The sequence below is a fragment of the Phalacrocorax aristotelis genome, chromosome 16, assembly GCF_949628215.1.
Source record: "Phalacrocorax aristotelis chromosome 16, bGulAri2.1, whole genome shotgun sequence".
NCBI lineage: Eukaryota > Metazoa > Chordata > Aves > Suliformes > Phalacrocoracidae > Phalacrocorax > Phalacrocorax aristotelis.
Genome location: NC_134291.1, coordinates 4,038,995 through 4,066,009, shown reverse-complemented (window position 1 = coordinate 4,066,009; position 27,015 = coordinate 4,038,995). Strand labels below are relative to the sequence as shown.

General features: G+C 49.3%; 1 long non-coding RNA gene across 17 annotated transcripts in view; it reads left to right on the top strand.

Annotated features, from left to right (window-relative positions):
* Positions 1 to 27,015, top strand: part of LOC142065342 (uncharacterized) — a 192,285-nt gene that overhangs the window by 152,499 nt on the left and 12,771 nt on the right. For 15 of the 17 annotated variants that reach the window (XR_012663363.1, XR_012663371.1, XR_012663370.1 and 12 more), the window contains one exon: positions 25,622 to 25,723. The exons of the other annotated variants lie outside the window; for them this stretch is intronic. This is a non-coding gene — a long non-coding RNA (uncharacterized LOC142065342). The remainder of the gene's footprint in view (positions 1 to 25,621; positions 25,724 to 27,015) is intronic. 17 annotated transcript variants of the gene reach the window in all.

Genomic DNA, 27,015 nt, shown 5'->3' with positions numbered 1-27,015 from the left:
AAAATGAGAATCCTACCTGCTGTGGGGTGGTGGAACAACTGTTTGAAGAAAACAGGCAAAGCAGGCAAGTGAGGTGGTGAGTTTTCCTTCTCATCCTGCTCACAGAGCTAGGAGATCAAACATTGCTTGTCTTGTCTGGTTTTGTAAGGATAGATTTCATCTTGCCCCTTCAGATGACTCTTCTCAAAGAGGCACCACAGAACTACCCCTTTTCTCTCCTGCCACGGTTAGGGTGGGAGCGGGTTTGCTTCCCGCTCTTCCTGCAACAGCTATGCAGGTCTGCAGGTGTCAAGCCCCCCTGTAAGGGGAATGCGTCCCCTCGGAAGGGGAAGTACCATGTATGTGCTATGGTGATGATGTTTTCTCTCAACATCTGCTCTTCTTTGGAGTGGAGACAAGTTAATGAGCTAGGTGGACCTTTGGTGTGACAGTTTGGTCATCCTTCCGATCTTAGGTTGGGTGCAAATGGTGGATATTGGCTCTCACCCTGGAACAGGAGAGATATTTGAGCACTCATGTTACTTTGAGCGGAAGCTGTGGCTACCCAGCAGGGTTGGGCCATCAAGGTGAGTTGCTGCAGGTCCCATGAAATGCACAGGCTTGATCTGGTGCTGCTTGGAACCAGCGCCCTATGCAAGGGCAGGGCCATCGGCCCAGGCCACCACAATACTTATTGAAGCTTGTTTTCTTACCTTTGTGATAACGCCTGGCCTCCACATTTCCATTGCACACAGGAACCCATGACAGTTTGGGCTGCCTCCTTCTTGGTTCTCTTGACCTGGGAATGGTGCTTACTCCCTGAGGAGTCCAACCGCGAGACCCTGAAGAAAGCAGTGCTCAGCAGCTTTAGTTAGAGACTGCAAGGCTCAGCTTAGGCTCCCAGTCCACGGCATGGTTCTGCCTTTCTCTGGCACCCACTGTCATGGGAGCCCTGGGGACAGGCTGGTGGTCACAGAGGCCATCAAAGTGGCTGGCTGGAAGGTGATTTTCTTCCAAGTGACTGAGCACGCAGTGCACATGAATGCCGTGGTACCCAGTTTGCCAGATGGCACCCTGGCATCCGATCAGGGCTTTTCCATGCAGCGGGGAAGGATGTAGTTGAGAAGGCTGATAAATTGTCTGTGAAGATTTGTCTGGTACCATTTTGGCCTTCTGGGAACGAGGACCTCATTGCAGATCAAATGTCTGATCTTTTGCTGGCATAAATCAGCATAACTCTACCAACGTTAAGGGAGTTGTGCTGATTTACACCAGCTGAATTTATACCATAAAAAATCATTAATTTGCTCTGTCTCTTCTCCATTTTTCCCTTCTCCTTGGATTAGAAACGAAGTCTATAAAGCTAATATGGTCCCTGCAGCAGCATAACTTCCACAGAGTGTTTGCTTGAAGAGGTTAAAAGCCCTATAAACTGCTTTACATTCTCTAATAATAGAATGCAGATGCAAAGGGGAAGGATTTGATGGTCAATTAATGCAGAAACTGTCCAGTGCTTTGCATAGATCCTACTCCCTGGCTTTGAAATACAATGCCCAATTAAAACCTTACCCAGAACTATACTGAGATTAAAAAAGTAATAAGAATCTGCAGCACTCTGGGTAGCATGCTGCACTTTTCAGGGTGCCTCTGAGCTGTTCGACATAAACTCTTGGATAAGATTTGTCTGGGTGTTTCCAATTGCAACTGCTTCTGGAGAAAAGCTGTGAAGTAGCATTCAGCTAGCGAAGCTGGAGCGAGGGTTATTTTACGGAGGAAAAGAGGGGGGGTGGTAAGGAAAGCACTGAGAATCCCTTGTGCATTCTTCTGAAAGGAAAAGAAAATGTTAGTTACTGTAAATGTTCTGCCCTTCGGCTGGGTTATCCTGCGGCCTCGCTGCTGCGCTGGGCCAGGCGGTGCCCGCAGAGCAGCTCTGGGGATGGGATTGGCTGACACAGCTTCAGCATATTCCAGTAACTTGTACTGCAGTTGGGTTGGGTATCACTTGCTCCAGCTGTTAGGGGCAGATGGTATTGACGACCCGTCAGGACGTCTCTGCATGCGATGGTGGCTCCAGAGGAACGGGGCAGTTTATGAGCAGACCTTATTTGGTGGAGCGAGAGAGGTTAGGGCTGCAGTAGCGTGGATGGGATCTGGAGTCCAGAGGTGGAATGAAAGCCCTTCTCTTTCAGCAGTCCACACCACAAGTAGGAGCTGAAAGGGGAGAAGGCAGTCTTGGCTTAGAGCCTACTCAATGGCAAAAGACACCAATGTGGAAATGTATCACCTCTTTTAAGGGCCCTAGTGATTTACTTGCTGAACAGAGCAACAGGAAGGTGGAAAACCAGGACGCTCTGCATCCGAGGTACCTGGAGACACTTTCTTCAGGGCTGAGCTTAAGGGCATGGGCTGCCTTAACCGGAGGGACCTTCTTCTGGGCTGCCAGGTTGTCTGGACTGAGCCTGTTCCTTGGTCAGCTCTTGCTGACTAATGGATCTCCTCCGCATTAACCGGGCAGAAGGCATGGGGATCACATCACCGACCTTAACCACCAAAAACTTGGGTAGCTTATAAAGCTAGTTGTTTGTCTGCTTGTGTGGTCAGTGCTCAGAGACTACCTCTTCAAGGAAAACGAATGCATTTTATAGTAGAGATCCAGGGAAGGCCAGTTCCTTTCTCGTCTCCTTCAATGTGCACAGAGCAAGCTGGCGACTGAGCAGAGCCAGTGGCTTGGGCAGGGATATGTCGTGGTGGCTTCCCCTGGGCCTGAGCAGGAGGCATGGCAAGTCCATCTGCGAGGCATCAAAACCCTGATGGCAGCACAGCATGTCTTGCTATTCTCTCTCTGCTTCTCTTTTTTCTCCTTTTCGTGGTTTGTGAAGAGGACTGGAATATACTTTTTTTTTTTTTTTAGAGAGTCTCCAGAACAACTAATAGAAAGAATAAATCTGTCACAGATGGCCTAGACCCAGTTTGGGGATGGGGATTCTTCCCGATGGGTCTTCAAGTCTGGTTTAGATGGAAGGTTTTGGTGTGTTTCTGTCTGAGCTCACACCCCTTCTTCTGCCCCTAGTTTTAGTCCCGACAGCGGAAATCTCAGCACAGATTGCCAAGGTCAAGGGGAATTGCCCGAGTTTGGGAAACATGAACTAAATGAATGGAGCATGATATGAAAGCATAATAGGGCTGATTTTTTTCATTGCAGGAAGGCCTCTCGACACCATTCTGACAGCATAAAGGGTCATTTACATCTATTTTAAGCAATGTAAAAGCTTGATCCTCATTTACACATGTTGAAAAGAAAATATAATATGTACCAAGACTAAGCCCCTTCCTACTGCCAAAGTGATGGAAAGAGACTTTAGTGTAAATAAGGTTCAGGCCTGTTTTCAGTTTCAGTGCCACGAACGTGCCGGTGCAGACGCAGGAAAGATGCCAAATGTATTTATTTTGGCCCGGCAGGGTGTTTCTTCAGTTTTCTGTCTGCAGAAGAAAGTGAATGCATGCGTTTTGGCTCTGCCTTCCACAAGAGCCACTGGAAGTGTCACTTCCCCCCTCTCAGGCGGGGACCGAGGACGCCGTCCCAAAGGCCACCGCACAGAGGATGCTCTTGTTGGGCAGGACGCGGGGGACTGGCGGCTGCTGAATGGGCACCTTTGTGGCGAGGGTTGAGAGTTCTCCGTTTCCAGCTGCTAAGCTGCTCCCAAGGACTCTGCAGCAACTTTAAACCAAGCAGAAACCAAGGATGCACAAGCTGACAAACTCTGTTTGTGTCAACTAAAGAAAAGCAGCTCGCTGCCGGCTGCCGGAAATGGGCTCCAGACCTTCTCCTGGGTGGAGGAGACATGGAGTAACTGCTCAAAGATGTGAGTAGTTTCCTAAACAGGATGATGATGACAATTACAGGCTGATAGGGGCTCGGTATTTACATCTCCTTAACTAGTCAGACTTTCAACCCAATCAGAGTCCAGGAGAGCGTTGCTCTTCCTTGAGAACATTGAAGGAGACTGTGATTTATCATGGGGCACAGGGGCAAGTAGCTGATACTCCACAGAGGTTCCATAATACGGACCATCTGCATGCAGATTGTGATGCAGCTTCTCCCCGTCCTTTTTTCTCCACGTAGGACAAGGGGCAGCCTAGATCTGAAGGGAGGTGCAATTTTAAGCAGGGCTGACGTGCCTCTGTGCCAGCGTGGGACGGATTAGAATTAGTTTCTGCTAATTTGCTCCACATGGAGCTTTCAGTTTGAATTCTGTCTCCTGAATTAACAGGCGGACCACCCTCTCAGTATCCTGACTGCTGTATTTCCCGTTGTGAGGGAAGAATTTCTCATCCATCCCACTTTTCTTGTGGTTCAGGCAGTGTCTTTCTTGCTGCTCCAAGGGAAGGGGTATCTGTAGCTGTGTGTATTCAGCCTTCTGGGATGCCTGAGCTGATCCAAACCTGGGCAGTCATTTTGGAAAACAGCGAACCTTGAAGTCAGGTAGCAGGAAGGACACACAGACCAATGATTATTACCTCCTGGACTTTTTTGTTCCCGTCTGAATCCCAGATTGTTCCTGTTCAGGAGACAGTTCTTGGTAGTCTTGCTGCTGCTCTAAGCAGAGAAGCTAAAATAAGTCTTGCCAGAAGAGATCCAGGGGCTCTGATCTCTTGCAAGTACTCATGAAACCAACTGTGTTTGCAGAATGGCATAAAAACCCAAGTGCAGAAGGTCCTGTGGCACCTAGCAGAAGATCCTTCTCCTGCTAATGAAGACCACAGCTTCTCCAGCTGGGCCAGGCCCAAAGGGCAGAAAAAGCTAAAGGCTGAAGCATAGGCTTGGTTAATTTGGCTGAGGGTGATGCACCGGCACTGCAGAAACACCAAAGCTTCGTAGTGAGACATGAAAGATACCTGCTCAGCCCATGAACGGATGGGGCCCATCTGCCACCCCGCGCACAGGTTGCGCAGGGTGTATTTTGTGGGGTTTCAGTTAGTCCAAGGAAAATGTCCTAAGTGAGGTGGTTCCTTCAGGAGTCCATTCAACCAGGCTTGCGGGCTGGAGCTTCTCCCTAAAGTTCAGCCTTCATGTTCCACTTCTCAGGCCCATCCAGCCAAATTATTCATCCCTGTGTCACCTGCTGAAATTTTCTGTTGACCATCACAAGGAAGGGCAAGCCACTGGGCCAGCCTTGGCCAAATCTGGCTTGATTTTTTTCTCAGGATGTATTGACATCGCGTGTGCCTTCGCGTGGGTTGTTTCAGTGTCTCTGGTTAGGTTCCTACCTGAAATATGCTATTACTGTAATAACAATCCCTCTCTTAAGAATCACCCAAGCTGCTGTGGACTTAACTATGTAATTTCTCAATGAAGGTCTGGACATTTCCAGTAGCTTCTGAGTCATTAAGAAGCTGTTTACTTGGAGCCATAACTATTCCTGATAACTTATACTGACATTATGGAGCACTTCTAGGAGCCCTGTAGATGCTCAGGTGCCCCACACAAGCCTCAGGTAACACAGCTCTTGAACCAAAGACTTGCTGACCATAACACGAGGCAGAACGAGGCTGAATGTTGAGCAGAGCTGCCCACTTTGAGCCCCGGCAGTTGGGTACCCCGCGGTGGTGTGAACCCAAAGTATCGCCGCTAAGGGCTGAATTGTGCCCTGAGCCACCCTACCACGTGTGAATGTGGAGCACCTTCACAGGATGTGAATGAATGAACCCGAATGAATAAAGCTAAAGATACTTTAATAATGTTTTTACATTTGCCTGAGAAACGGTAACATTCCCTTCTGTTAGAACTTTCAGAGGGCTCAATATTTCATCCTTGCTTTTTAAGATTTTTGTTACGTTTTGATCCCAGCCCCAGCGTAAGAGCTAACTTTGTGCTCCTGGATTCTGACTATAATGAATGGTGTTTTGTGTGTTAACTGTAGTGATGTGTTTGCAGGCAAGGACTGGGGAAAGGAGGAGGAACAGAGTTTCTCTGTTTGTGCCGTTCCAAGCTGGTGTGTTGCGGAGTTCTTCCTGGTTATGGTCTACATGAAATCTCACCAATGCATCTGCAGGGGTTTTATAAAAGCTGTCCACAAATTTATTACGTCTTTTTAGCCAAGAAAGACTATCTGTAATGGTTCCAACTCAAAAGGATTTATTTTGTCATTCCCAAGCTGGCATAATTCTCTTGGTTATTTCAAAACAGGTGTCTTTACCTACATTTAATTTCTCAAAAGCCTTTTTCACAGCACCCAAATAAAACTAGACAAAGTTGGTGAAATATTTTATTTTATATCTAAGCATCTTTAAAACTTGTTTTTATTTCAAGTGAGGTGAATCGATCTCTGTGCCTTTTTGTGAGGGCAACCTGAAATTATTTACCAGAGAGGCAAAGAAATCATTTATTCACCCAGTTCTGGGGTGTACCTCTTTCCCAGGGCCCAACAGGGAGTCAGTCTATCCTTCAGCGCTTTTACCTCTCTTTGCCCTTCCTGCTAATTTTTATTGCATACTCTTGAAGTCAGCAAAATAGAGTTTCTCAGTGAGGGAGTATCTGAGCCTGGGTGTTTATTGCACTTCCATCATGACTGGCAGCAAGCGCTCCCGTACAATGGGTCCAGCACAGAGGTGTCGTGGCAGATGACTGTTTCCCCGGTAGTTTTCTCTCCTTCCTGCCTGCTGGAAATATGATGAAAATATACCTCTCGTGTAGTTTGTCCTATATTGCATGCAAGAGATGGGAATGCTCCCTGGGAAGAGAGAGAGCAGGTCATCTGCAGGGTGCCCATCCAGAGCACACTGGGTGTATGCCCGAGGGCTCTGTGAGCACACTCATGTTGGACAAAGGTGTGGAGCGAGCTGAGTCCTGGCAGGCTGGCGCCGGGGAGGGCTCTTACTGGAAATGCAGAAAGCTCAGGAAAACCATCCCTCACCTGGATGTCCTGCTCTTCTCAGACTTCCTGTAAGGAGCAGCTTTGGAGGTGTTGCTGGGGGTGTTCCCAGTAGGAGTGTTTGGCTGATATGGTCCGTTCCCTGTCTCTCGTCTGGACCTGGCCTGTGGCTCTGAGTTTAAGTGCTGAACCTGGAGTCACTTAGCTGCGGGTGCTGCCAGGAAAATGCAGACTGCTTTGGGGCTGTGGGATGCTTGGAGAGCAGAAAAGTGGCTGGGCAATGATAGTATTTAAGTGACCTGAGTCCTGTTCCTATTACTGTCACAGGCTGTCTGCTTAAAATCACTCTACCTCCCTTCTCCATCTTTAGCTGAGCAGGATAATACTTCTTTTGTTTGTTTGTTAGAGCACAAACAACTCACGCAAGCTGGAAAGCCGTTACCAATAATTCCCAAGCACAGAAATATGTGCCTGCAATGTGGCACTTCTTAGAACAGCATCCACTCAGATGGTGGAGAATCCATCACAGCCCAGGGTGAGTAATTCCAATGGCTCATTACTCTTTCAATTACAAACTGGGACCTTCCTTGCAGTTTGAATTTGTCTAATTTTGGCTTCCAGCCATTGGATGTTGATATGGCTTTGTCCGTTAGATTAAAGAGAGTTCTGCTATAAGAAATCTCCTCTTTACTAAGTGCTCTTTATTGCTAATAAAGTACTTCTTCCTCTTCTTTTTGATAAGCTAAATTATTAAGCACCTTAAGTATCTCAGTGTGAGCAGGTCCCCTCCACCCCACAGCCCTCAGACTGTAATTACAGTTCCCTCCTGAATTCCTGTTCTGGTACCCTTTAGTTGTCTGATAAGCACAGATTCCAGAAGAAGGGTGTAGGATCCCTCTCCCCTAACTTGAACCACCTACAGGTTTAGTAGTAGACCAAACCTATCACCTAGTCTCCTGAGTACCTCTTGCTTAGTCAAAGTGCTTATGTGGTTTTCTGGTAACTAAGTCAACACTCCCTAAGCCGCGGTTGCCCAGAAGGTGACTCTGGCATAATGTGCCTGTTCTGCTACGCATTGCAGCAACTGTGGAGCCCCTGGTATGGCTGTGGGGTCCTACTGGAGGGCAGCTTGGCAAGCTCACACCTCCAAAGGAGACTTATCTAGGCTGTTGTCAATTTTACTTCTGTGGGTCTGGGGGGAAGATGCTGTGTTTGTAATGTAGACCCATGTTCTGCTTTCCCAGTTAAATCTAGCAGGGGTAGCTTGTTGATACTGACGGTTGTGGCCTCAGGGACAGTGTGTTGTGTCATATTCTGTTGTTTGGTCTTCGGTGTCTTAAAAGTTGCCTCAGTCTTTGTGTTGTGATGCGCGTGTCGGCAGGGAACTCTCTAGGAGAGCTATCAGCTGTGTCTACCTGAGGGGAACCTAATGAACGCTGTCAGTTTTCTCATGGCTCTTCAGAATGTGTTGACTGGGGATGGCCTCTGTTTTAATGATGTTTTGGAGCTGTTTGACAGTATCTTGGCTTTTCTTAGTGTAATTTGTGTTTATATACAGTGACTGATCATGTGCCAGGCATTTTATTATGGACAACAAATCTCATTCAATCGGCAGCAGAGGCCAAACAGCCATTGTTTAACCTCACTACTTAGAACGACGTTGGATGGCTCCAGGCGTACCAGATGGGACCTACCACCCTTGAACCGCTCTCTATGATAAATCAGCAAGCGGATGGGCTGCAGATTTCCTTGTGAACTGTGCTGGGTTGGAGCTTGTCAGGCCCAGCTAGAGAGCTCTGCTGTTTAATATGGGATGGTAGCATGGGAGGTCTTTGGTGCAGTCTCCAATGAGTTGGCCAAGGTGGGACTTCATATCGAGCCTTTGCCACCGTGCAGCCATTAGAGTGCAGTAGCTGAGCAAAGTAACTTGCTATTACATGAGACCATATTCTTCTCTGTGCCGAAGGCGTTTTCAGTTGATCCAACTAGAGGTAGAGAGGTAGTTAGTCCTTTGAGGCTAGTGACTCAAAGGCTGCAGGAGACCTCTCACTTGTGAACTGTTGATAAACCAGTGTGTCTTCACCACCTTAGCCCAAGGCTCAGCAAGATGCTCTGGAGATGGTCTGCTTGCAAACCCTCGTTTCATGAGCAGCCAAGCTCTGTGGAGCATATTTAGTGAACGCACAACTAAATGAGACATGAACAGCCTGATCGTGGCAGGGTAAAACACACATATTCATTGCTCAGGTGAGAAGGAAGTGCGGCAGAGCACTGAGAGCGCCTGAAAGAACAAGCATGAGTGTGTATAATCCATGGTGTGAAACCAATGCTATAAATAACGGGCTGATGGAAACCAGATCTGTTCTGCGTATGCTTCCCATTTCTACTCCAAAGCAAGAAGCTTGTTTGCAGTGAAATGCTCATACATGGCCGTGCTTTGGCCTCTGTTCCTTTCCCCAAGGCATGTGCTGGTCCTCCTGAGACCTTTAAAAGGAGGTTCTGGGCGTGATCTGGGAAAGGAATGTGCAGACCCCGTGAAAGATTTCCTATCGGCCACTACATGTGAGGATAGGCCAGCATCATTCATTTCATAATAGAAATTATCTTTCTCACTTGTTCCTCCCTGCCCGCATGTTTACAAAAGAAAGATGTTGGGAGCCAGACTAACTTGTCTGAGGGCAGAAGATGGCCGTAAAAATAAGTACAGCTGATATCAACATCCAGGGCTTCACTATTAATATTTGATATTTTCCGTCAAGTACTGCCAGTCAAGTAAAGTAGAGAAGGCAGGAATTGCCATTTATAAATGTCCTCAGTGCTAAATCCTACTGTGAGCCACCAGGCTAAATAAGTTTGTTTCTCTCTTACCTTGTATTCATGTAAATCACCATGGCCAGTGGAATTAAGCCTGCATAAGGCCAGCGTGAGCAGGAAGCAGTGGTACTGCTGGCTTCAGGGAGCATAAGGAGAGCCGAACTTTGGCTACCAGTTTTCAGGGAGTTAAAGAGAAGGAAGCATATTCCCCAAGGCAAACAGCAGAGACCTGCTTGGAATAAATCTGCTTGCTGGCTGCACTCCTCATTCTGGCAGTCAGCTCATTTACGATTCAGGCCAAGTTTTGCACTATGGTCAGCTTTAACTAATAAAGATCTAGCATGGTACCTTGCTAATCTCATTAGATGGAGAGGTGTGTTTTGGTAGCGGCTTCTGGGGGAGGACAAAGAGAAATATGTTTAGCAATTCCAGCTTGAGACATTTCTGTCAGATCTCTTAAAAGTATATATATGTTACATAGCCTATATATATATACACACACATATATATGTGCACACTTCTGCTGTTACTAGTTAAATCTCCCACTAAAAATAGTGGTACCAGAGGCCCCAGTTACCAATCCCCAGGGATTACTGCATTCCAGGCTATAGGGACTTTGAAACTCCAGTGCTGTCATTGCTCGTGGCTGGGTACTAATCCACAGAGGTCCTTCCTGTACCTTGCTTGGAGTTAGGCATACTGAGCCCCACACCCAGAGGTCCCAGAGAAGCTGTGATGGCAAAGGCTGCTGATTTCAGTGCCTTGCCCAGTGCCTCATTGTCAGGTCTATTTTCAGTGACGCCAATGGATTTCCCCACCCCCCCACCCCCCCGAACTAGGCTTTAAAAATATGAGGAATTGGGCCAGTATTAATAAATGGCAGTTCTTTCACTGGGGGTACGAGGCATCGCCCCACCCCGCGGAGCCAGGCTCCTCGCAGGAGAGGAAGAGGGGAAACCCTGGTTCTCTCTTCTTTTTTGTTCCCAGACCATGGTGGCTCAGTGCTGGTTTGCGTTAGCTTGGAAGTGGTTTATGGATCGATTGGCTTTCGACACTGCTCCTTGAGATGTATCTGCAGGCGTTGCTCTACCCTCTTTCCTGATGCCCTCCGTGGTAGCAGTAGTCAGGGGAGCCTCAGCCACTGTTTCGAAACAGGTCCTGAACTGAACGCGTCATCGCTGTCCTCCGCATTTAGAAGCTGTAACTAATGCAAGGAGGGAAACACACGGACGTTGTGGGATGCACTTGATTAATCAATTGGTCAAGGTGGTAGCGCGGAGGCTTTGTTGGCCCTTATAAGGTTGTGTCTCGTGTCGCAACAAAGATGATGTTGTGTTTTGCTGAATTCTTCCTTGCTTGGGGCCGGTCATTTATCAAAAGAGATTTCCATCTTGGACTAATAATTCATCTCTTGTTGCAGCCCTCACTGCTCCGAGGGCCCATTTGTTTCCTCTTATCACAGTCTAATCATTTGGTGAAGGAAAATTTCCTGACTGTCTTGGGGACAGTGGCTGAGAGTTCAGGAGAACCTGGCTCCCAGGTAGGGGTGTGCTTGTGAGCGTGGGAAAGGGGTTTCCAGGGGCCCAGACCCCATCCGTGGGCCTGCTCCTGCGGAAGGGAGGACGAAGCGGGGATACGGTGGCTTCAACATGAAACGCAAAGTCTCTTTCTTTGACTTAACTTTCCCTTTGTGCATTTTTCACAGACAAATGCTCCCACATGTGTCACTCCCACTTGTCTCCTACCACCCACTCACTCACTTTCTCACACACAGACACAGTCTCACTCTCACAGATACTAAGAAATCCTGTAAATTAAGTTTTTTTGTCTTTTTTTTTTTTTTCCTCCCCCGTCCCCTGGAAAACTGGGAACAAAAAAAGAGAGTAAGAATTTGTATTCAGACACACTTGGCCAGTGCTGGGGTTATAGAAGGGAGGATGGGTGAGTGGATGAACAGATAGTAATCACAGCAGCATAATTAATAATAATGACAGAAAGGCATCCTGCTCCTATTAATAGTGCACGCGCAGCTTTAATCAGCTCTATCCACCGTCCGAAGGGAGACCTTAACTAAATCAATTGCTAGTTTCTATCAGAAAGGTGGTTCTGACCAGACTGACGGAGGGATCCTCTTGATTCTTTATTTCAAAAAAAAAAAAAAAAAGACATTATTAATTTATTATTAATTTTTGCATCTTTATTTTATTACCAGGATAATTTCTTTGTTTTATTTAAAGACCCCAGTGCAGCTCTGAGGCTGTGGAGGACGTGTCAGGGAGTTCCCGGGTTCCCTCTCCCCTGGCTGGGCATCCTCTGGTCCTCGACCTGCTGCCTCTTGAGCTCAGCGCAAAGCTCTGACGTGGCCCTGGACAGCCAAGCCGGGGAGAGAACTATTAACAAGGGCAGCAGGGCTGTCTGCAGTCACTGTGCCGCCGCTGTCTTTGTGCCACCCTCGTTGCTTCATAAAGCATTTTGGAATCACCTGGAGCATGAGAGGTGCTCTATAAAATCAAACTCCATCTCAGCCTGCCTTGCAGCCATTCCCTGACTCTGAAAGCAGCAATAAATTCAGCTGGGCTAGTAATGGCCAGTTGTACCACCTCAGAAATGCTCTTTAAAGAGGAGTTCTAAAATCTTGTTGGTTTATTAAGCATATCATACGTATGAGTTGTCAATTGATGTATTGCATGCAAAAGATAGAGCGAATATAATAACAACCTTTCCCAACATTTCATTTGGAAGCCCCATTTACCTGAAACGAGCCGCTTCCTATAAATATTTCACAACACGTTTCTCCTCCACAAGTGCGCTTACAACTTATGAAGCAAACACAAATGTTTTAATTCTGACAAAATGAGCATCTTTCATGCACCAGCCTCTATTCAGCACATAGTTTTGTGGCTAAATGGCTTTCTGATTATCATGTCCCAGGATATTACTTCAACTGAAGTGATATGAAATGTCATTAAAAAGTAATGTTCCTTTGCTTTGACAATCATATTAGTAAACATTGGAGGTTCTGCAGGTTATATGTCAGGCGGGCCGACACTAATGGGTTTATTAACATATGCAGTAGCACTTTGTCAAACCTCCTTGTTAATCTAAATTTGCAGGTGACAAAAAGAAAGGGAGGGGAGAGCAAGATGATGATTTTTAAATACTGTTTAGGTTGGACCACAAGTGAAAGAAGCCAGAAACCCCAAGCAAGGTTGGCCGCTCCCTGGGCTGCTTCCCTGTGCTCGCCCAGCCCTCGCTCCCAGGCAGAGGTCTGCTCCGAGCTGATGGGCGACAGAGGCACCATTCCGGGAGATGAATGAGTGCAGTGCACAGGAAAGGGCACAAGTGGATTTGCTGCAGGGTTGGGGGTGAATAGCTGCATCCCCATCCGAGCCAGCGGGTGTACAGCACAGGAGCGGCCAGGGCTGGGGTCTGTGTGGAAGTCTGAGTAGCAATTATAAGAGGACAAATAGGGTCACAGGGACATCAGGGTCCCAGGAACATCTGCTCTGAAGTGCATAAAGATATTTGTGCCACTGACACACTAATGCTTGAGGAGGGGCCAGGCAATGTTGCTGTGTAGCCTGGGAGATGGCACCGAGTAACCGGGCTGTGTGGCTTTTTAGAGGTGATGGAGGGCTGAGACCAGATTTCCACCAGGATTCAGGCAGAAGAGGGGTGGATGTCTGAGCCTGAGGGGGGTGTGTGCTCTCTTGATACCCCCAAAGGACGGGACAGGAAGGCGGAGAGGGAGTTCCAATTGCTGCTGCTGGGTTAGCCGCTGCTGAGCCCAGCGGTACCCCTGGCTGGGCTGCCACGGGCAGAGGGGGCCACACGCTGCCAGGGAGGCTCTGGGCACCTCTGCAGAAGCCGCTGTGGCAGCGGTGATGCCAGCTGGTGGGCTCGGCTCCCAGGTTAGCCTCTCGCTGCTCCCCACAGAGGTGATGGCACGTTGCATTTGGTCCGCGGAGAGTTATTTACCCAGCAGCTCCAAATGCTTCCCCTTGGGATGCCAGCTAAATACCTATTCCCAGTTTTGTTCAAACAGCACCATCTGCTCGATGGGCCAGAAGCTCTTCCAGCACATACCAGATAGAGGTGGCTGGAGAGGCCGAGCAAGCGAAATGGGGCCGTGGGGAGCTGCCTCGAGGGGATCCTCAGGGAAAGCCTGTTTCCACACAGGAAAAGAGTTGCATCCCCACACCTGCTGCTGCCTCCTCCCAGCTGGCAAGGCTATGGAAAGGGCGAGTAACGGCAGCAAAACTTTGTGTAGTGAAGCACATTTCAGGGCTCCGCTGTTGCCTGACTTGTTTCAGAGCTGGGGAGGTGGTATTGCATCGTGTCCCAAGCTCTGGCGGGGTGCTGGAGCTGGTCCAGGCTTCCCATGTGTGTAGGGAATAGCGCTGTGCCCTTGGGCAGCCCTGCAATGACAAAGGGGTGTGCACAGGGCTGCTGGCGTTGTGTGGCCGTGCCCAGGCCTTGAAGCGAAGCAGGAGTCTTACAGAGCCCACCAGGTCTGGGGAACAAGAGGCATCTGAGGTTTCAAGTTGTAGAAGACAAACCCCCCTCTCTCTCCTCAAATATCCTGGCTTGAAGAACCTCGAGCTGTTCAAAATCACCTCTTGAGCTAGTTGAGAAGAAAGGAGGTCGAATGCTGAAATTTGGGTGCATGGCCAGGCTTCAGTCCTCAGGGATACGTAGAGCCTGGAGGGACCTGCTGGCACCTCCAAGCATCCCAACACACACTGAGTCTTGCCCGTTGGGATCCATCATGTGTTGTTTCCCTGCAGAGTGGGACGATACGGGTCTATATGTGGCAGAGTTGTCAGACATGTTTGTAAAGGTGCTCTGAAGCAGCAGTTCCCCTTCCCCCCTCTGAAAAAGTAACCAAACTTGATAAGGCTGCTCAAAGGGACCATTGACTGCAGGGGTCCTAGGGCTGTGTTCGTCTTCTGGTTCTGCGTTTGGAGGAGGTAACGGCTGAGTCGGGTGTTTCCTTGCACCAGCTCTGTGCTTTCTACGGGGTAAGCAAAGTCAATGACTTGCCATGGTTTTTATTTTGGGACCTGGGAAGTGTAAGTACAGCGGGACCTATTCTTGTCTGAATGACTCAGCCTCTCCCAGCCTGGAGCTCTTCATCTTGGCAAACAGATGGTGCGTGGAGGAAAGGCGATGCTATTCCCTGTGCTGAAAGGCCTTTTCTTTCTGGAGTGGCACCTTAAAGGTACAACAGTTTGGTTTATCAGGCTGAGCAGTACTGGGCATTCAGGTGCTTTTTGGGGAGTGACACAAAGCAGGGCAGGGTCGCATCCACAGCCTCGGGGAGATCCTGCCTCGAGGGGCCGGAGGGGCCCGTCCTCCCCTGGTGTAAGTTGGCCGCATGTGGACGCAGAGAGCTCGGCCGGGGGGCAGAGCGGCGGGGCTCAGGGATGCTTTGGGGCATGATAAGGACCAGACATCGTTTCTCGGTCCAAGAGGGAGCCTCCATTCCTGGAGCCACTTGAAGCCCCATGTGCCCTGAGCTCGGCAAGATGCGTTTTCCTGGTACACAGATGTGCCAGCCACAGTCGCTGTGTTTCACCAGCTCTTATCATTTTGGGGTCTGGAAGCCTGAGGCTGAATTGCCAAGCTGAGACTGCAGCTGAGCCCATGGCACGAGCGCCCTTTGCAGGCAGGCATAGGGCTGCTAATACCCGCACAACCGAACACGGCAGTTTCTGCCCAGACTGGCAAACCCACCTATTCTTTTCCCTGCCTGGCAGCAGCACTTCTGGGTCTGCAGCCTGCGCCCCATGAGCCGCTTCAGCAGCAGGTGAAGCAGAGGTTCAGGGCAAGCTGGTGCCTCAGCTGCTGGGAGCAGTGCAGAGAAACGCGGGAGCAGAGTGGGGAACATCACCCCAGAAAGCATCTCCTCCCGTGCTCCTCGCCCTCCAGCCCGCAACCTCCCCCTGCGCTCATCTTTCCTCTGCACCTCCTCTTGTGACTCCAAAAGTAGGCTGGTTGTGCTGCCGTGGCACACGTACCCGCGGCAGAGGAATGGGCGCTATAAGCCTTGGGAGTGGATCCTGTCAGTCTGGTGGTTTCTGCTTCGTTGGCAGATAATTACAGCACTGAAAGAAAACGTATTTGCTAAAAGCAGGAACTTAATGGGGTTTATAAAGGATGCTTTGTCCGGGCAGCTACCGGAGTTAATAAAATGCAGCTTGGGCTCTAAAGGTTTGTAGCACTTAAAGTCTGAGTTTTGCCGGGCGGGGAATTTGGGGCTGGCATTGATGGTTACTGTCCACTGCTCCACGGAGAGCTGTGGGGGTGCAAAGGGTAGTGAGGACTCAGCGTTGTGCAGGAACAGCTCCGGAGCATCCCAGTTCACGTGAAAGTTGGAGCCAAACAGGGGCAACCGTTCTTGCGTGCCAGCCAAGGAGTTTGGTTGCTGGCAAGCAGCAGGATTTCACACTGATCGCGTCCGTGTTTTGCGACAGCACTGCAAACTCCCAGAGCTGTTCTGTTTTGGGGGCTCGTTATTATTAAGTGCATTTGTCTTCATTCGATCTCTTCTAGCTTAAAAGGTCAGCAAGACTCAGTAGCAAAGTGCTCTGGAGGTGAAGGGGGGGTATGGATTTTTAATGCTGCACCATCATCCCTGCTCGTGCGATCATGTTCCCAGTGCCCATGTGGGATGTGAGCGCGGCGTGTGGGTGCCGACCTGCCCCCACCCGGCCCAACATAGCCGTAGCCCCGAAGGTGCTCGCTTGGGGCACCGGGAACGGCTGCCTGCACTCACAGCTGGCGGTCGTATCTGATGCTTGTGAGCTTTGAGTTTCTCAACGTAATGAAAAGGTAGTGGGAACTAAAGAGCTGCTGAGTCGGTAGGTTGTTTGGGGGAGGGAGTTCCTCTGCTTTTCATGTCTTTTCCTTCTTTTCTCCAGTAACTGCAGTGGAGGAAAAAAAAAAAGGTTTAAGAAAAGGGAGGAGGGGCCTGGAGGCGACAGGTTAGAAAACAAATACCGGAAGAATGAGAAATGGTGGTATTTGGGGAGCAGAGTTATTTGCTTTGAGATCCAACTTTTTCTTTTCTCTGATATTTTTTTTTAAGAAAATAGAAAAAAAATAGTTTTCTCAAAATATCCCCCCTCCTTTTTTTTGTTTAAAAACTTTAGACAAACTTTTCGTGTCGCCTCTGCTCTGGATAAGGTTCGTAATTTAATAACCTTGTTATGTTACAAATCCTGAGACTTTGTGACTCCTGCACTCGTCCATCTGCCAAGCAGAGAGCATTTCTTGACCTTTTAAAGAAAGCCAGAGATAATGAACCGTTTGGACTGTAGGATGCCCTGGCTGCTTGGAATAAAATCAGCGTGGCTGTGAGTTTTGGAGAGGAACAAACGTGCAGCTCCAAGCCAGCAGTGCGGGCTGAGAGTTCGCAGTGATCTCTGACTGCAGGAACAGCCATAAACTCTTTTAAAACAGTTAATAAATCAGAGGACATGGGCAGAGTGAGATCTGGGCTTCACAAAAGCTTTAGAAAGTGCCTTGAAAGGTCCAGAGAGAGAGGATTCAACTGGCTGCCGTTGAGTTTGAGCTTGTAAATAGTGTTTTTCTCCTTCAAAAATCTCATCGACTCTTGAGAAATGCGAATACTGAAGAGGCTGATGCTTGCTGGGGGGAGCTGGATGCCAGACGCTGCTGTCCCTGTTGCTGATGGTGTTTGAAACATGCAGCGTGTGCCACATGTTTTGCGCTGCAGATGTTGGAGGTCCAGTGGTGAAAGATGTTGCTCTCATCACTATTTTCCGTGGTGAGTTTTAGTTCTCTGAAAACAGACACCCAAAATATTGCAACTTCATGGGTGTTGTCCCAGGTCAGGTGTCCCGTCTTAGGTCAGAAACATTCCCTGGGGAGCACTGCTGACCCCTGTTAGTGAAAAGGCCCTTGTGCATCCCAGAGGATGTGGCTGGGGAGTGGAGACCGAGCACCCAAACCATCCTTCCCGTGGCCCATCGCAGCGGTGCTTCAGCTGGGCATCTCCTGAAACTGCTGGGTCCAGCTCCCGTGGGCTCAGGGCCGAGCAGCAGCTGGGGCTCTGCCAGTCTCTGAGGGCTCCTGGGGAGAGCGAGAGGACCGTGGTTCTCTGGTCCTTCCTGGAGACCAGCAGATGTTCATGGATGATCCTTTCTCAGGTCTCTCCCACTGCCTGGGGGCTTGCACCAGGGCTGTCATTCTCCTGCCCCCTGTGAGTGTCACTCATGCCAGTGCTCTCTCCTTAGCCCAAGTGCCTCTTGGGCCTCTCCTTAGCCCAAGTGCCTCTTGGGCCTCTCCTTAGCTCTCTCCAGCTGCTGGCTGAGTTACTCTCTCCCTTTTCTCTGTATGTTTCATGGTCTTTCCATCTTTGCAGCAAGCCTAGCACAGGAGCACCAAGCTCTTCTCTTACTCTGTCTGCTGCGGTTGGGAGATGTTCCCAGGTCCAAGGTGCGGGCCTGATTTGCCGCACATGGACAGGGGCAGGGACACGTGGACACACACGTGCACACATGTGCACAGGACAGGGCTGGCAGGCTGGCACGGGCTTTGCTTCCACAACCTCCTTTCCATCACATCCAATTTGCTCTGTGGTTCCAGCAGAAAGGACGTAGGAAGCTTTTTGGGTGGAGAAGGGATGGCTAACATGCTTCAGCCCTTGCCTTGCTGGGGCCGTAGAGAAATGCATGATTAGTTTGTTTAAAATGTTACCGAGGATGTGTGTGCTCTTCCTATGCCACGAAACCAGAGCATAGCCTTGTTCTGTAATTCTTTTAGGGAAAGACGACATAGTTGGTCTTGATTAAACAATTAGTTTAGTGTTGATTAAACCATGGTTAAATTATTCATGTGTCTAGCTATTTATACGATACATAAGGAATTTATTGTAATGGGATGGGTTGCTGTGCCCGGTATTTAAAAACTTGCTGCTGTTCTCTCTAGAAACTAGCACAGCAAAAAGAAACAAATAGGAAGGTAGGGGAGGACTTTCTAAATTACCACTGTAGTATAAATGGATCTGTCGTTTAAACTGAAATAGCATTAGGTTTATGGTGATTTTTAGCCGCAGATCTCATGTCATAGCCTTCTTTCCTGCCAAGGAAACATGGGCAGGCTTGCTCTCCTCTAATGGGGGTTCCCAAAGCATTGCAGAATGTGGCCACCGCCGTGGTGGTGGCGAAGAGCCAGGTAGGACGGTCGCTTAGTGCCATAATAAGCAATCATTTAGCTAAGGGAAACCTCCAAAGTCAATGTTCATAAGGAAAATCCCGAGACTGTTTTGGTGTCTGGCAGAGCAGATGAAACACCAGGCTGAAGGGGTTTCTCCAAGGGGTCTTCCACTCTCCATACAGTGTTTGCTTTTTTCATTTAAAGCTGAAAATCTTGGCACATGTCTAGTGTACCCCACACTACTGGAGACTGTTTATGCTGATTGCTGAAGGGTGGTCTTGTTTCTGTCATCTCCAGGAATAAAACATGGACATTAGACATGGACGTGCATGAGTCTGCCCCGATGCCCAGGCTGGTTTCAGACCCAGGGTCAAGGGTGGTTGGGTCAGAGCATCATCCTCGGCGCTGGCAACCCGTGAAGGAGCATGTAGATGGAGTGCTGCCTTTGCAGTCACCCGCAGCTCCCTCCTTTGCCATGCAAAAGCTGAGGGTGGGGGAGGAAGGAACCAGTGTCCTGCTGCTCTGTGGCTGCATGCAAAGCTGCTTCGGCTGGGGAGGTGGGTGCTGGGGCCCCGCGGAGGGCAGGGAGGAGCTGGCAGTGGCACGGAGGAGGAGCGGGCAGGTGGAAAGGGATGACTTTGCAAAAGTAGTTGAGGTGAAAGCTGGTCTTAACATGATGAGTTAAGAGAAAGGATGATATGGCATGTTGCAGGAAATGGTGAACCCCTGAGATGCTGCTTCTAGTCCTGCGCTGCTCTTGTAGCTTCCAGGGAAAGCTTCAGAATTTTGACAAAGCCCCATATCCTTAAATTTTGAAATGTTGTCAGAGAGCCCTGAGCACCACCATCCTCACTGGGCTCCCGCTGGCGTTGTGTTCCTGGGCTGTGCTGGGGTGGTGCTGCCGGCGGAGAGGAGGTGATGAGCCCTGAGAGGTTGGGGCATGTGCGGGGACCACCCCCCGCCACTGGGCATGGCTCTGCCTCCGTGGCTTCCCATGGCCTGGTTTTCTAACATTTTTCTTCAGGGCACCGAGGCAGGTTGGACACTGTTATGGTTTCCTTATTGTTGATCTATAGATAGCTAGATCCTGCTGACCAGGTGAAGATCAACGTGTTGAGTTACGTATGGGCCATGGCTTGATTTCACCCAGTCTGGGTGGACTTGTTGGGTAGCAGAAGGTGTTTCCTAAAGTCTGTGCTACTAAAAGACCCTGGTGGGTCCGCAGGAAATGAAAGACCTTCCCGTGCCCAGTGCTTATCTGGCAAGCTCAACATGCTCCTCAAGGTCATTTTTTAGGCCAGACTTTGTTGGGGGGCAGAGTAGGGACTCAAAGCCATGGCTTGCTCCAGCTGAGGGTCCCTACACCCCGCCCTTGCGACCTGGGGGAGTCTCATCCCCAGGAGCTGGAGGTGCTGGGAGAGGATTGGACCAGCTGGGGAGCCTGTGCCTCTTACAGCTCCCACCTGCAAGCTCCAAAACCTCAGGTTTAACTGCTTTCCCACCAGTCTTGCTTTCCCACATCCTGATCCCAGGCAAGAGGCTGAACAGTATTCGGGGTCTCTCCCATTGCCTTATATCAAATAGCATTTCTTCCCATCTCCCAGGGCTTTCTTCCCTTGCTTGCATCCCACCGGGATACAGCTCCTGACCCCGGATCTCACACTAAGTGCAGACAGCAAGAGCCATAATCCCCCGGGGGCTGACAGCGGGGTTTATAAAGCCCCGTGTCTTCCTTCGGCCATTGCTGGCGGGTGGGAGGACGTTAACTGAGCTCCTGTGCGGACGCCTGTGGCAGGAACGGTGCCTGGGGAGGCATTTGGTCCTCGTTAGCAGACGCTCGGTAGCTGTTTTGTCATTTTTCTTGTTTGTCATAAAAAATAAATACAGTTTAATAGATGATCTTAACAGAGCAGGTTTTGGCAACAAAATAGACCATGTCCCATTATAAACTTGATGTGTATAATTTAGAGCAAGATGGAATATGAAACCATTTCCAGCTCAGATGAGGGAGAGGGAGACACAGACTTAGGTCTTGATTGTGCTGAAATGAAAAACAGTACATTCCCGGATAGTGTATTAAATCAGGCATTCTGTTTTATGGAGTCCAAACTATAAAGAGCCTTTTTCAGAATAATTAATCACATCATATTTTTTTTTTCAGTTTGAAAAGTTTGGGGAGGGGATTTCTCTTGTTTGTGTATTTTTAGAAATATTGTATGCAGAAGAGCAGCCCTAAACACCACAGAAGATTATTTGGAGATCAGGGAGGACTTTAAGGAGACATTCCTGTCAAAATCTCCTCCGTTAGCAGAGATTTAAGGAATGTCCTGACGAGCCCTTGGGAACGCCACACCTGATGGGGAAGGCTGGGCTCTGGAGCCAAGGGCAGGGATGTGGAGCGGCGGTGGGAAGGTGAGAGGAAGAGGTAGTGATGAGGCGGTGGTGTGCTGACCACCTCTGCTTTCCCAGGCCAGCGTTAAGGGCAGGTTAGTGGGGACTGGGGGGCTGGTGGGGGTGTCTGTCAGCAGAGGTTGCTCCTTGTCTGACCTCCTGGCCTGCCGCGTGCTCACCTTCCATCCAGTTTGGAAAAACCTGCCCATTGCTCTGACTTAAACTGCCGAGTTAATTCTTACTGGGATTAGAAACGGGACAGCTCTCCGCTATCAGCGCTGTCTCCGTCATCCCGCAGAGCTACGAGCAGAGGACCCGATCCCCCACCGCCGTAAATCAGCACAGCTCTACTGGAGCTGGAAGAGGGATGCGGATTTCTGCCAAGGAAAGAGGGAGATCCAAAGCGCATTTCCTTCGTCCTCCCATTGTGTAAAGCAACACAGCTCCTCTGGTTTCGGAGCGGTGGGACTGGCTTGCCTCAGTCTGCTCTGGCTGCTCAATTCTGATTTCAGCAGAGCCAGTGTAAATCCAAAACAGCTCTAGGGAAGTCAGTCGAGTTACTGGAGGCTTGAGGCTAGAGGAGATAGGAAACTATTCACAGCTTGTACGTAGCTGTCGACATTATATGCAAAAAGCTGGCTGAATGCAGCAACAATGTGCTACAGGCAGGGTGCTAATCTCTGTTGTTATTAAGTTTCCTGACATTTCCCATTATCGGAGCTTCTTTACAGTTCTGTACAGGACTGCAAAACTTTAATCTTTGAGGCTGAAATGCATCACCTATGTGCCATCCATGACATGGGTGGTGCTGCCAGGTGAAATCATGCTTTTTCTGAATTTTCTTAAGAGCTAGGAAGCTGCATAAACCCCAGCTGTGTTGACAGTAGCCACTGGTGAAGCTGCGGGGTCCTGCACCCCAGAGGAGTTCAAGCCAGCATTCCTCCTGCCTGAGCAACCCTCGCTTGCGCCACGCTGCCCGTGTGGGTAGGGGTTTTCATACGTGGTTATGTGCTGCTTTCCCTTCGGGACCTCTCCGCCCCCCTCTGGCAGCAGGAGCTGTGCCGAGGTACACCGGCGTGAAGGCAGGTCTGAGAGATGCAGCGGCAGGACCCCATCCCCTAGGGCCAGCAGCATCTTGTCTTAACCATGCTATGTGGCATTATCTACTCATCCACACAACAGATAACTCACCAAGTCCTATAGGAAACCTGTCCTGCGTCTGTAGCAAGAGGCTTTACGCTAATGTGCGTGTACAAGAAGGTAAAACACCCTTTTTTTGAGCTGGAAGGTGACAATGTTTTACTGGAAAACCAAACCCGTTTGCTTTGGCCGTGCTGCCGCCCGTCCTCATGGCAGCTGTACTCCTGCTGCCGTTCCCTGTTGGGGAACTTAATGCCAGAGGTGTGGTGGCAATATGTTGGAGCTGAAACGTACCGGCTTCGTGCCAAAATAAGTCACTTAGGGTTGTTTGGCTTTTTTTTTTTTTTCCAATGAAAAATCAGAATTTCCTCTGCAAGATGAGACATGATTTCAGTGGGGTGGGGGAGGATGGAGTGGTGGTGGTGCGGGAAGAGGAAATAACTTTCTTTAAAAAACAAAAAAAAACCCAACCTAAAAATGACTTTTCCTTTGCAAAATAAACTTCATGACACATTTTTCTACCAGCCCTGATTTTGAACAGTATTAGCAGTTTGGTGCCAGCCCGATGAGTGCTGGAACAGCTCGTATTGCTATAGGAAAGAGGTATAAATCCTAGCACTGAATCTGAGGCTGGCAATGGGCCTTTCTCGCTGGGACCCTGTGTTCCAAGGTTCCTCCTGTGCAGAAGCAGGAGAGACCATCTCAGTGGGCTCAGTGCACAAGGCCGTGGTCTTCTCACAGCTGTATTAGAAATACAAATCCTGCAATGAACCGTTCAAGCATAGAAGTGCATTTTTGGCTACCAGATGGCTGATAAAATAATTGTGTGAGTAGACAGCTGAGTTAGTGATGGGATTAGATAACAATCTCATTTGGAGAGAAACCATTCCTAAAGGGCCCGGTTTGGGCTTCCCACGTGTCGTATTGCAAAGGCCCATGATATCGTGTTGCATCTGCTCGGGAACGGCCACCTCCTGTCACCAGAGATGCTTGTGGAGTTGCAGGACAGTGACTTACGGGGAAGGGCGGCCTTGCATTTCAGATGCAAGGCTTGAGTTCCGTTCCTGGCTCTACACTACAGTTTATCTTGCCCACGTGTTGGCCTTCTTGTGCCACCAGCAAGGCTGGAGCCACGGTGGTGTCCGGGGTGGGACCTCCCTGGACCCGTTTGTATTTTATTAATAAGCCAGAAGAGAGCTGCAGGCTCCAGATGCCGTTACAGCTGATGAATGGGGTCAGGGTGCACGTGCTCCGAGCCGCCGTGAGCTCTGGCCGTTTGTCATCCCCAAACCCAAAGAGGAAAAAACACAATTTTCAGGACATAAAGAGCAGAAAAGGTTTCACTGCTTGCTGGTTTGCTTGAAGCAAGCGGATCAATACCACTTGATACATAACTAAATAAAACCAAGCCAGACACCAGCTTGCTGGATCCTCAGCGATATATTTCGTGGCTGAAAAGGTGGCTTTTATTCTTGGAAGTGGCACTGTTTTCCCTCTTTTGTGGGTATTAAGGGAAAGAAATGGGAACTTTTCTGTTCTATGTGGTTTTGTCTGGCTTTTGTTGAATGACCCCCTGAACGCTGGTTATCAGCACCTGAGCTCCTGCCCCTGGTGCAAGGCTGGTGCAGTTTCACTGTAGTTGCTTGTCCGTGAGCAGGTTTGATCCCGAGGAGTGATGGTGAATAGAGGATTTGCTCTCACGGAAAGAACAGCTGGCGGTTCACTACATTCCCAAGCGAAATTTATGGAGAGAAAGGAGGTATTGAGCAGGTGTCTTCTGTGGAAAAATATCTTGTGAAACTGAAATTTTCCAGTTTGCTATTTTTTGGTAGAGTATTTCATGAAGCATTTTATGGAGTTCTGGGCCACTGACTGGCCTTTCTCCACCACTGTGGGAGTATTTTTCTTGATCATAAACCCTACTTTTCCTTTGGGCTTCTGCTTCTCAAAGCGCGGCCCAGAGCATGGCCTTCTCCTCAATCTGTGCAATGGATTCCTGATGGAAAATGATGTCCTCGAGCTTTGGTAGCAAGAAGGACCTACACGTTTCTTGTACACCTGTTCCTGTGGAGCCATGAGAGGAGGATGGTTTACAACCAGGTGAGATCTAACACTGGCAAACATGGCTGACTTTTGGTGGATCTAGAGACGTTCCCGGTGTGATGGAGCCTCCAACCTCCACCTCCCTGGCTAGCAGGGCTGTGACGACTGAGCCGCATCCCTGGGCACTAGCTCCGTGTCCTCCCCACCTCACCGGTGTTGCACTAAGAGGGGTCAGCAGGGAGCTGAGTGCTCTGCGATGATGGAGACCTTGTGTTCATTTCCCCTCCTTGCTGGTGAGCTGTGCGTCTCCCAGGGAGCAGTGCGGGATCAAGCAGCTGGTGGGAACCAACTGGTTGTGCTGAAGCAATGACAATCTCTGGCGTATGAGCTCTGAGAAGCTCCGCTGTTATGTGCTCTGCCCCCAGAATGAGTAAATAAAAGCCTCCTCATTTATTCATGATGCAAATAGCAACTGTGCATTCAGCTCTAGGATTTGTTGATTATTTATTTAGAGGCCCTTGTCTCAGAGGCACTGGCTCTTTGCGTGCAGGAGGCATCTGTCTGGGTTTATTACCCACAAATAGACATTTTGCTTCTTGGGCTGTGGCTGCTAATGATTTGGAAGCCTGCTGTGGAAAGGAAAACCTTCCAGGGAGACACAGATCCCCTGGTCCTTCCTCTTCAGGGTCAACAGCAGCAGCTCATGGTTCCACCAGCCCCTCTGAAAATCCCAGCAGCGCCGTGTCCTGCTCCTGTGGAGCAGTTGAACGCTGAGCTCCTTCGGGTGTGTTTTTTACTGTGATAGCACCAGAAGGTGATGGCTGAAATCCAGTTTCTGTAGGTCCTTGGCCTCAGAAGGTTAAAGGGAAGATGGGTAGGAGATGGATACGGGCAGGCATGAAAACATAAGACAGTATTTGGCCTAATGTACTAGTAATGGTTGCTTGGGACCTCCTTCCTCTCCCCCTACAATGGGAGACAGAGTGTCCCTGTGTACCAGAAGCGCTGGATTTGTCTTGTCTGGTTGTGGGACACACAAAGAAGCTTTTCTGGGTTTCCAGAGACTGGGGAGTGAACCGTTGTTCCCCTGGGACAAGGTGCCTTTCAATACTCCTGGTTCTTCTCAGGTTGGTGGCTGATAAAATTTTGGCACTTGGCTTTAGGAAGCTAATGACACTTATTGGATACCCCCTTCTCAGGTCATCCCCTTGGCTTTGACAGTTGATGGAGCACAAGTGCTTCTGCAAGAGTGCCTCGTTAGCGATCCATGGCATGGACCGGGCCTCGGCTCCAAAGCTTTGGTGAGTACAATCCCGGACAGCATTTTCAATGAGTGCAAAGGCAAGGAGGGACAAGCCCAGAAGGGTTAGATTATGATGAAGGCATTCTGTCCGTCCCCCGTGGTCACAGTTGTGGCACCATCACAGGACTCCGGGAGGAAAAGCACTGGCAGCTGGCTCTGGCCTGCTGCCTCTATCTCATTATCCATCAAGTTATTCCTTGCTGAAATGTCTGTCTTTAATTATCCTGTGCAGGAATCCCTTCTTTGTAAAATGATGCCAGAGTCAGAGTTTTCAAGGAGAGTGCTGATTTTTTGAGATTTATTTTCAAAAAGCTGTATTTACCCTTTTATTTAACTGTCTTGCAGTCTTAGGGCCCACAGGCAGGAATTTTGTTCTCGGTACCCCCGTGGTCTGTTTCTGCAGGGTAAAATCATTTACATCCACTAAGTCTCAGAAAAATAGAAGAACTAATTCATACTCTGCAGTACAGCTGGCCAACCTGCCTCAGAGGACAATTAAATCCAGACTGAGGTGATTGAACTTAGGCCCCTAAATGAGTGACCGAAGGCTCTGGTCCAAGCTCAGATCTCTGTAGGTCTTGGATCTCTTCTCTTGCAGACGGGAAAGGTTGCAGTTAAGCCAGATAGATTTTGCTTGGCTCCTTCATTCATGGCAGGATTTCCAGGGCTTTCCAGGACTTTAGCCATTCTCCTGGGTCTTCTCTGAATCCTCCTCCAGCTTTTCAGCCCACATCTCAAGGTATGGAGCTGTCTAGGACCTTATAGGCAAGATCCAACCTGGATTCTGGATACCTTGTGCAGGAAGCCACCCCAGTGGTTAGCGGGGAGAACCACCGCTAGCTAGTGACGAAAAGTGTTTTAGAGCTGGCGAAGTTGAGAAAAGGGGTGGATGTCTAGGAGCCCCTGGGCTTGGAGAAGGCATTTAAGGTTTGAAGTGGCATGGAGCTCCTGTAGCAAATAATTAGTGTGTCTTGGAGGGACGCAAGGGGCCGGGTACATATAAATAGCAGAGTGGTAAATGTTGTGCCTGCTCTGCCTGTGCGTGTCCCCAGATGTGTACACATCTGGAGTGATTTTGGAGGTACTCAGATGCTGAAGAAACCTACAGAGATGCAGAAACCTACAAATGGGGCCTTGGCAACTCCGAGTGTCTCACCTGAAACACAATATCAGCTGAATGGAGGGAGAGCTGGGCGATGGGCCTTGGCTCTGCAGCGGGGCAGGGTGCAGCCTGCGGCTGTTTTCCATGGGCAGCTGTGATGCACAGCTGGAAGACCCCTGCCCCAGTAC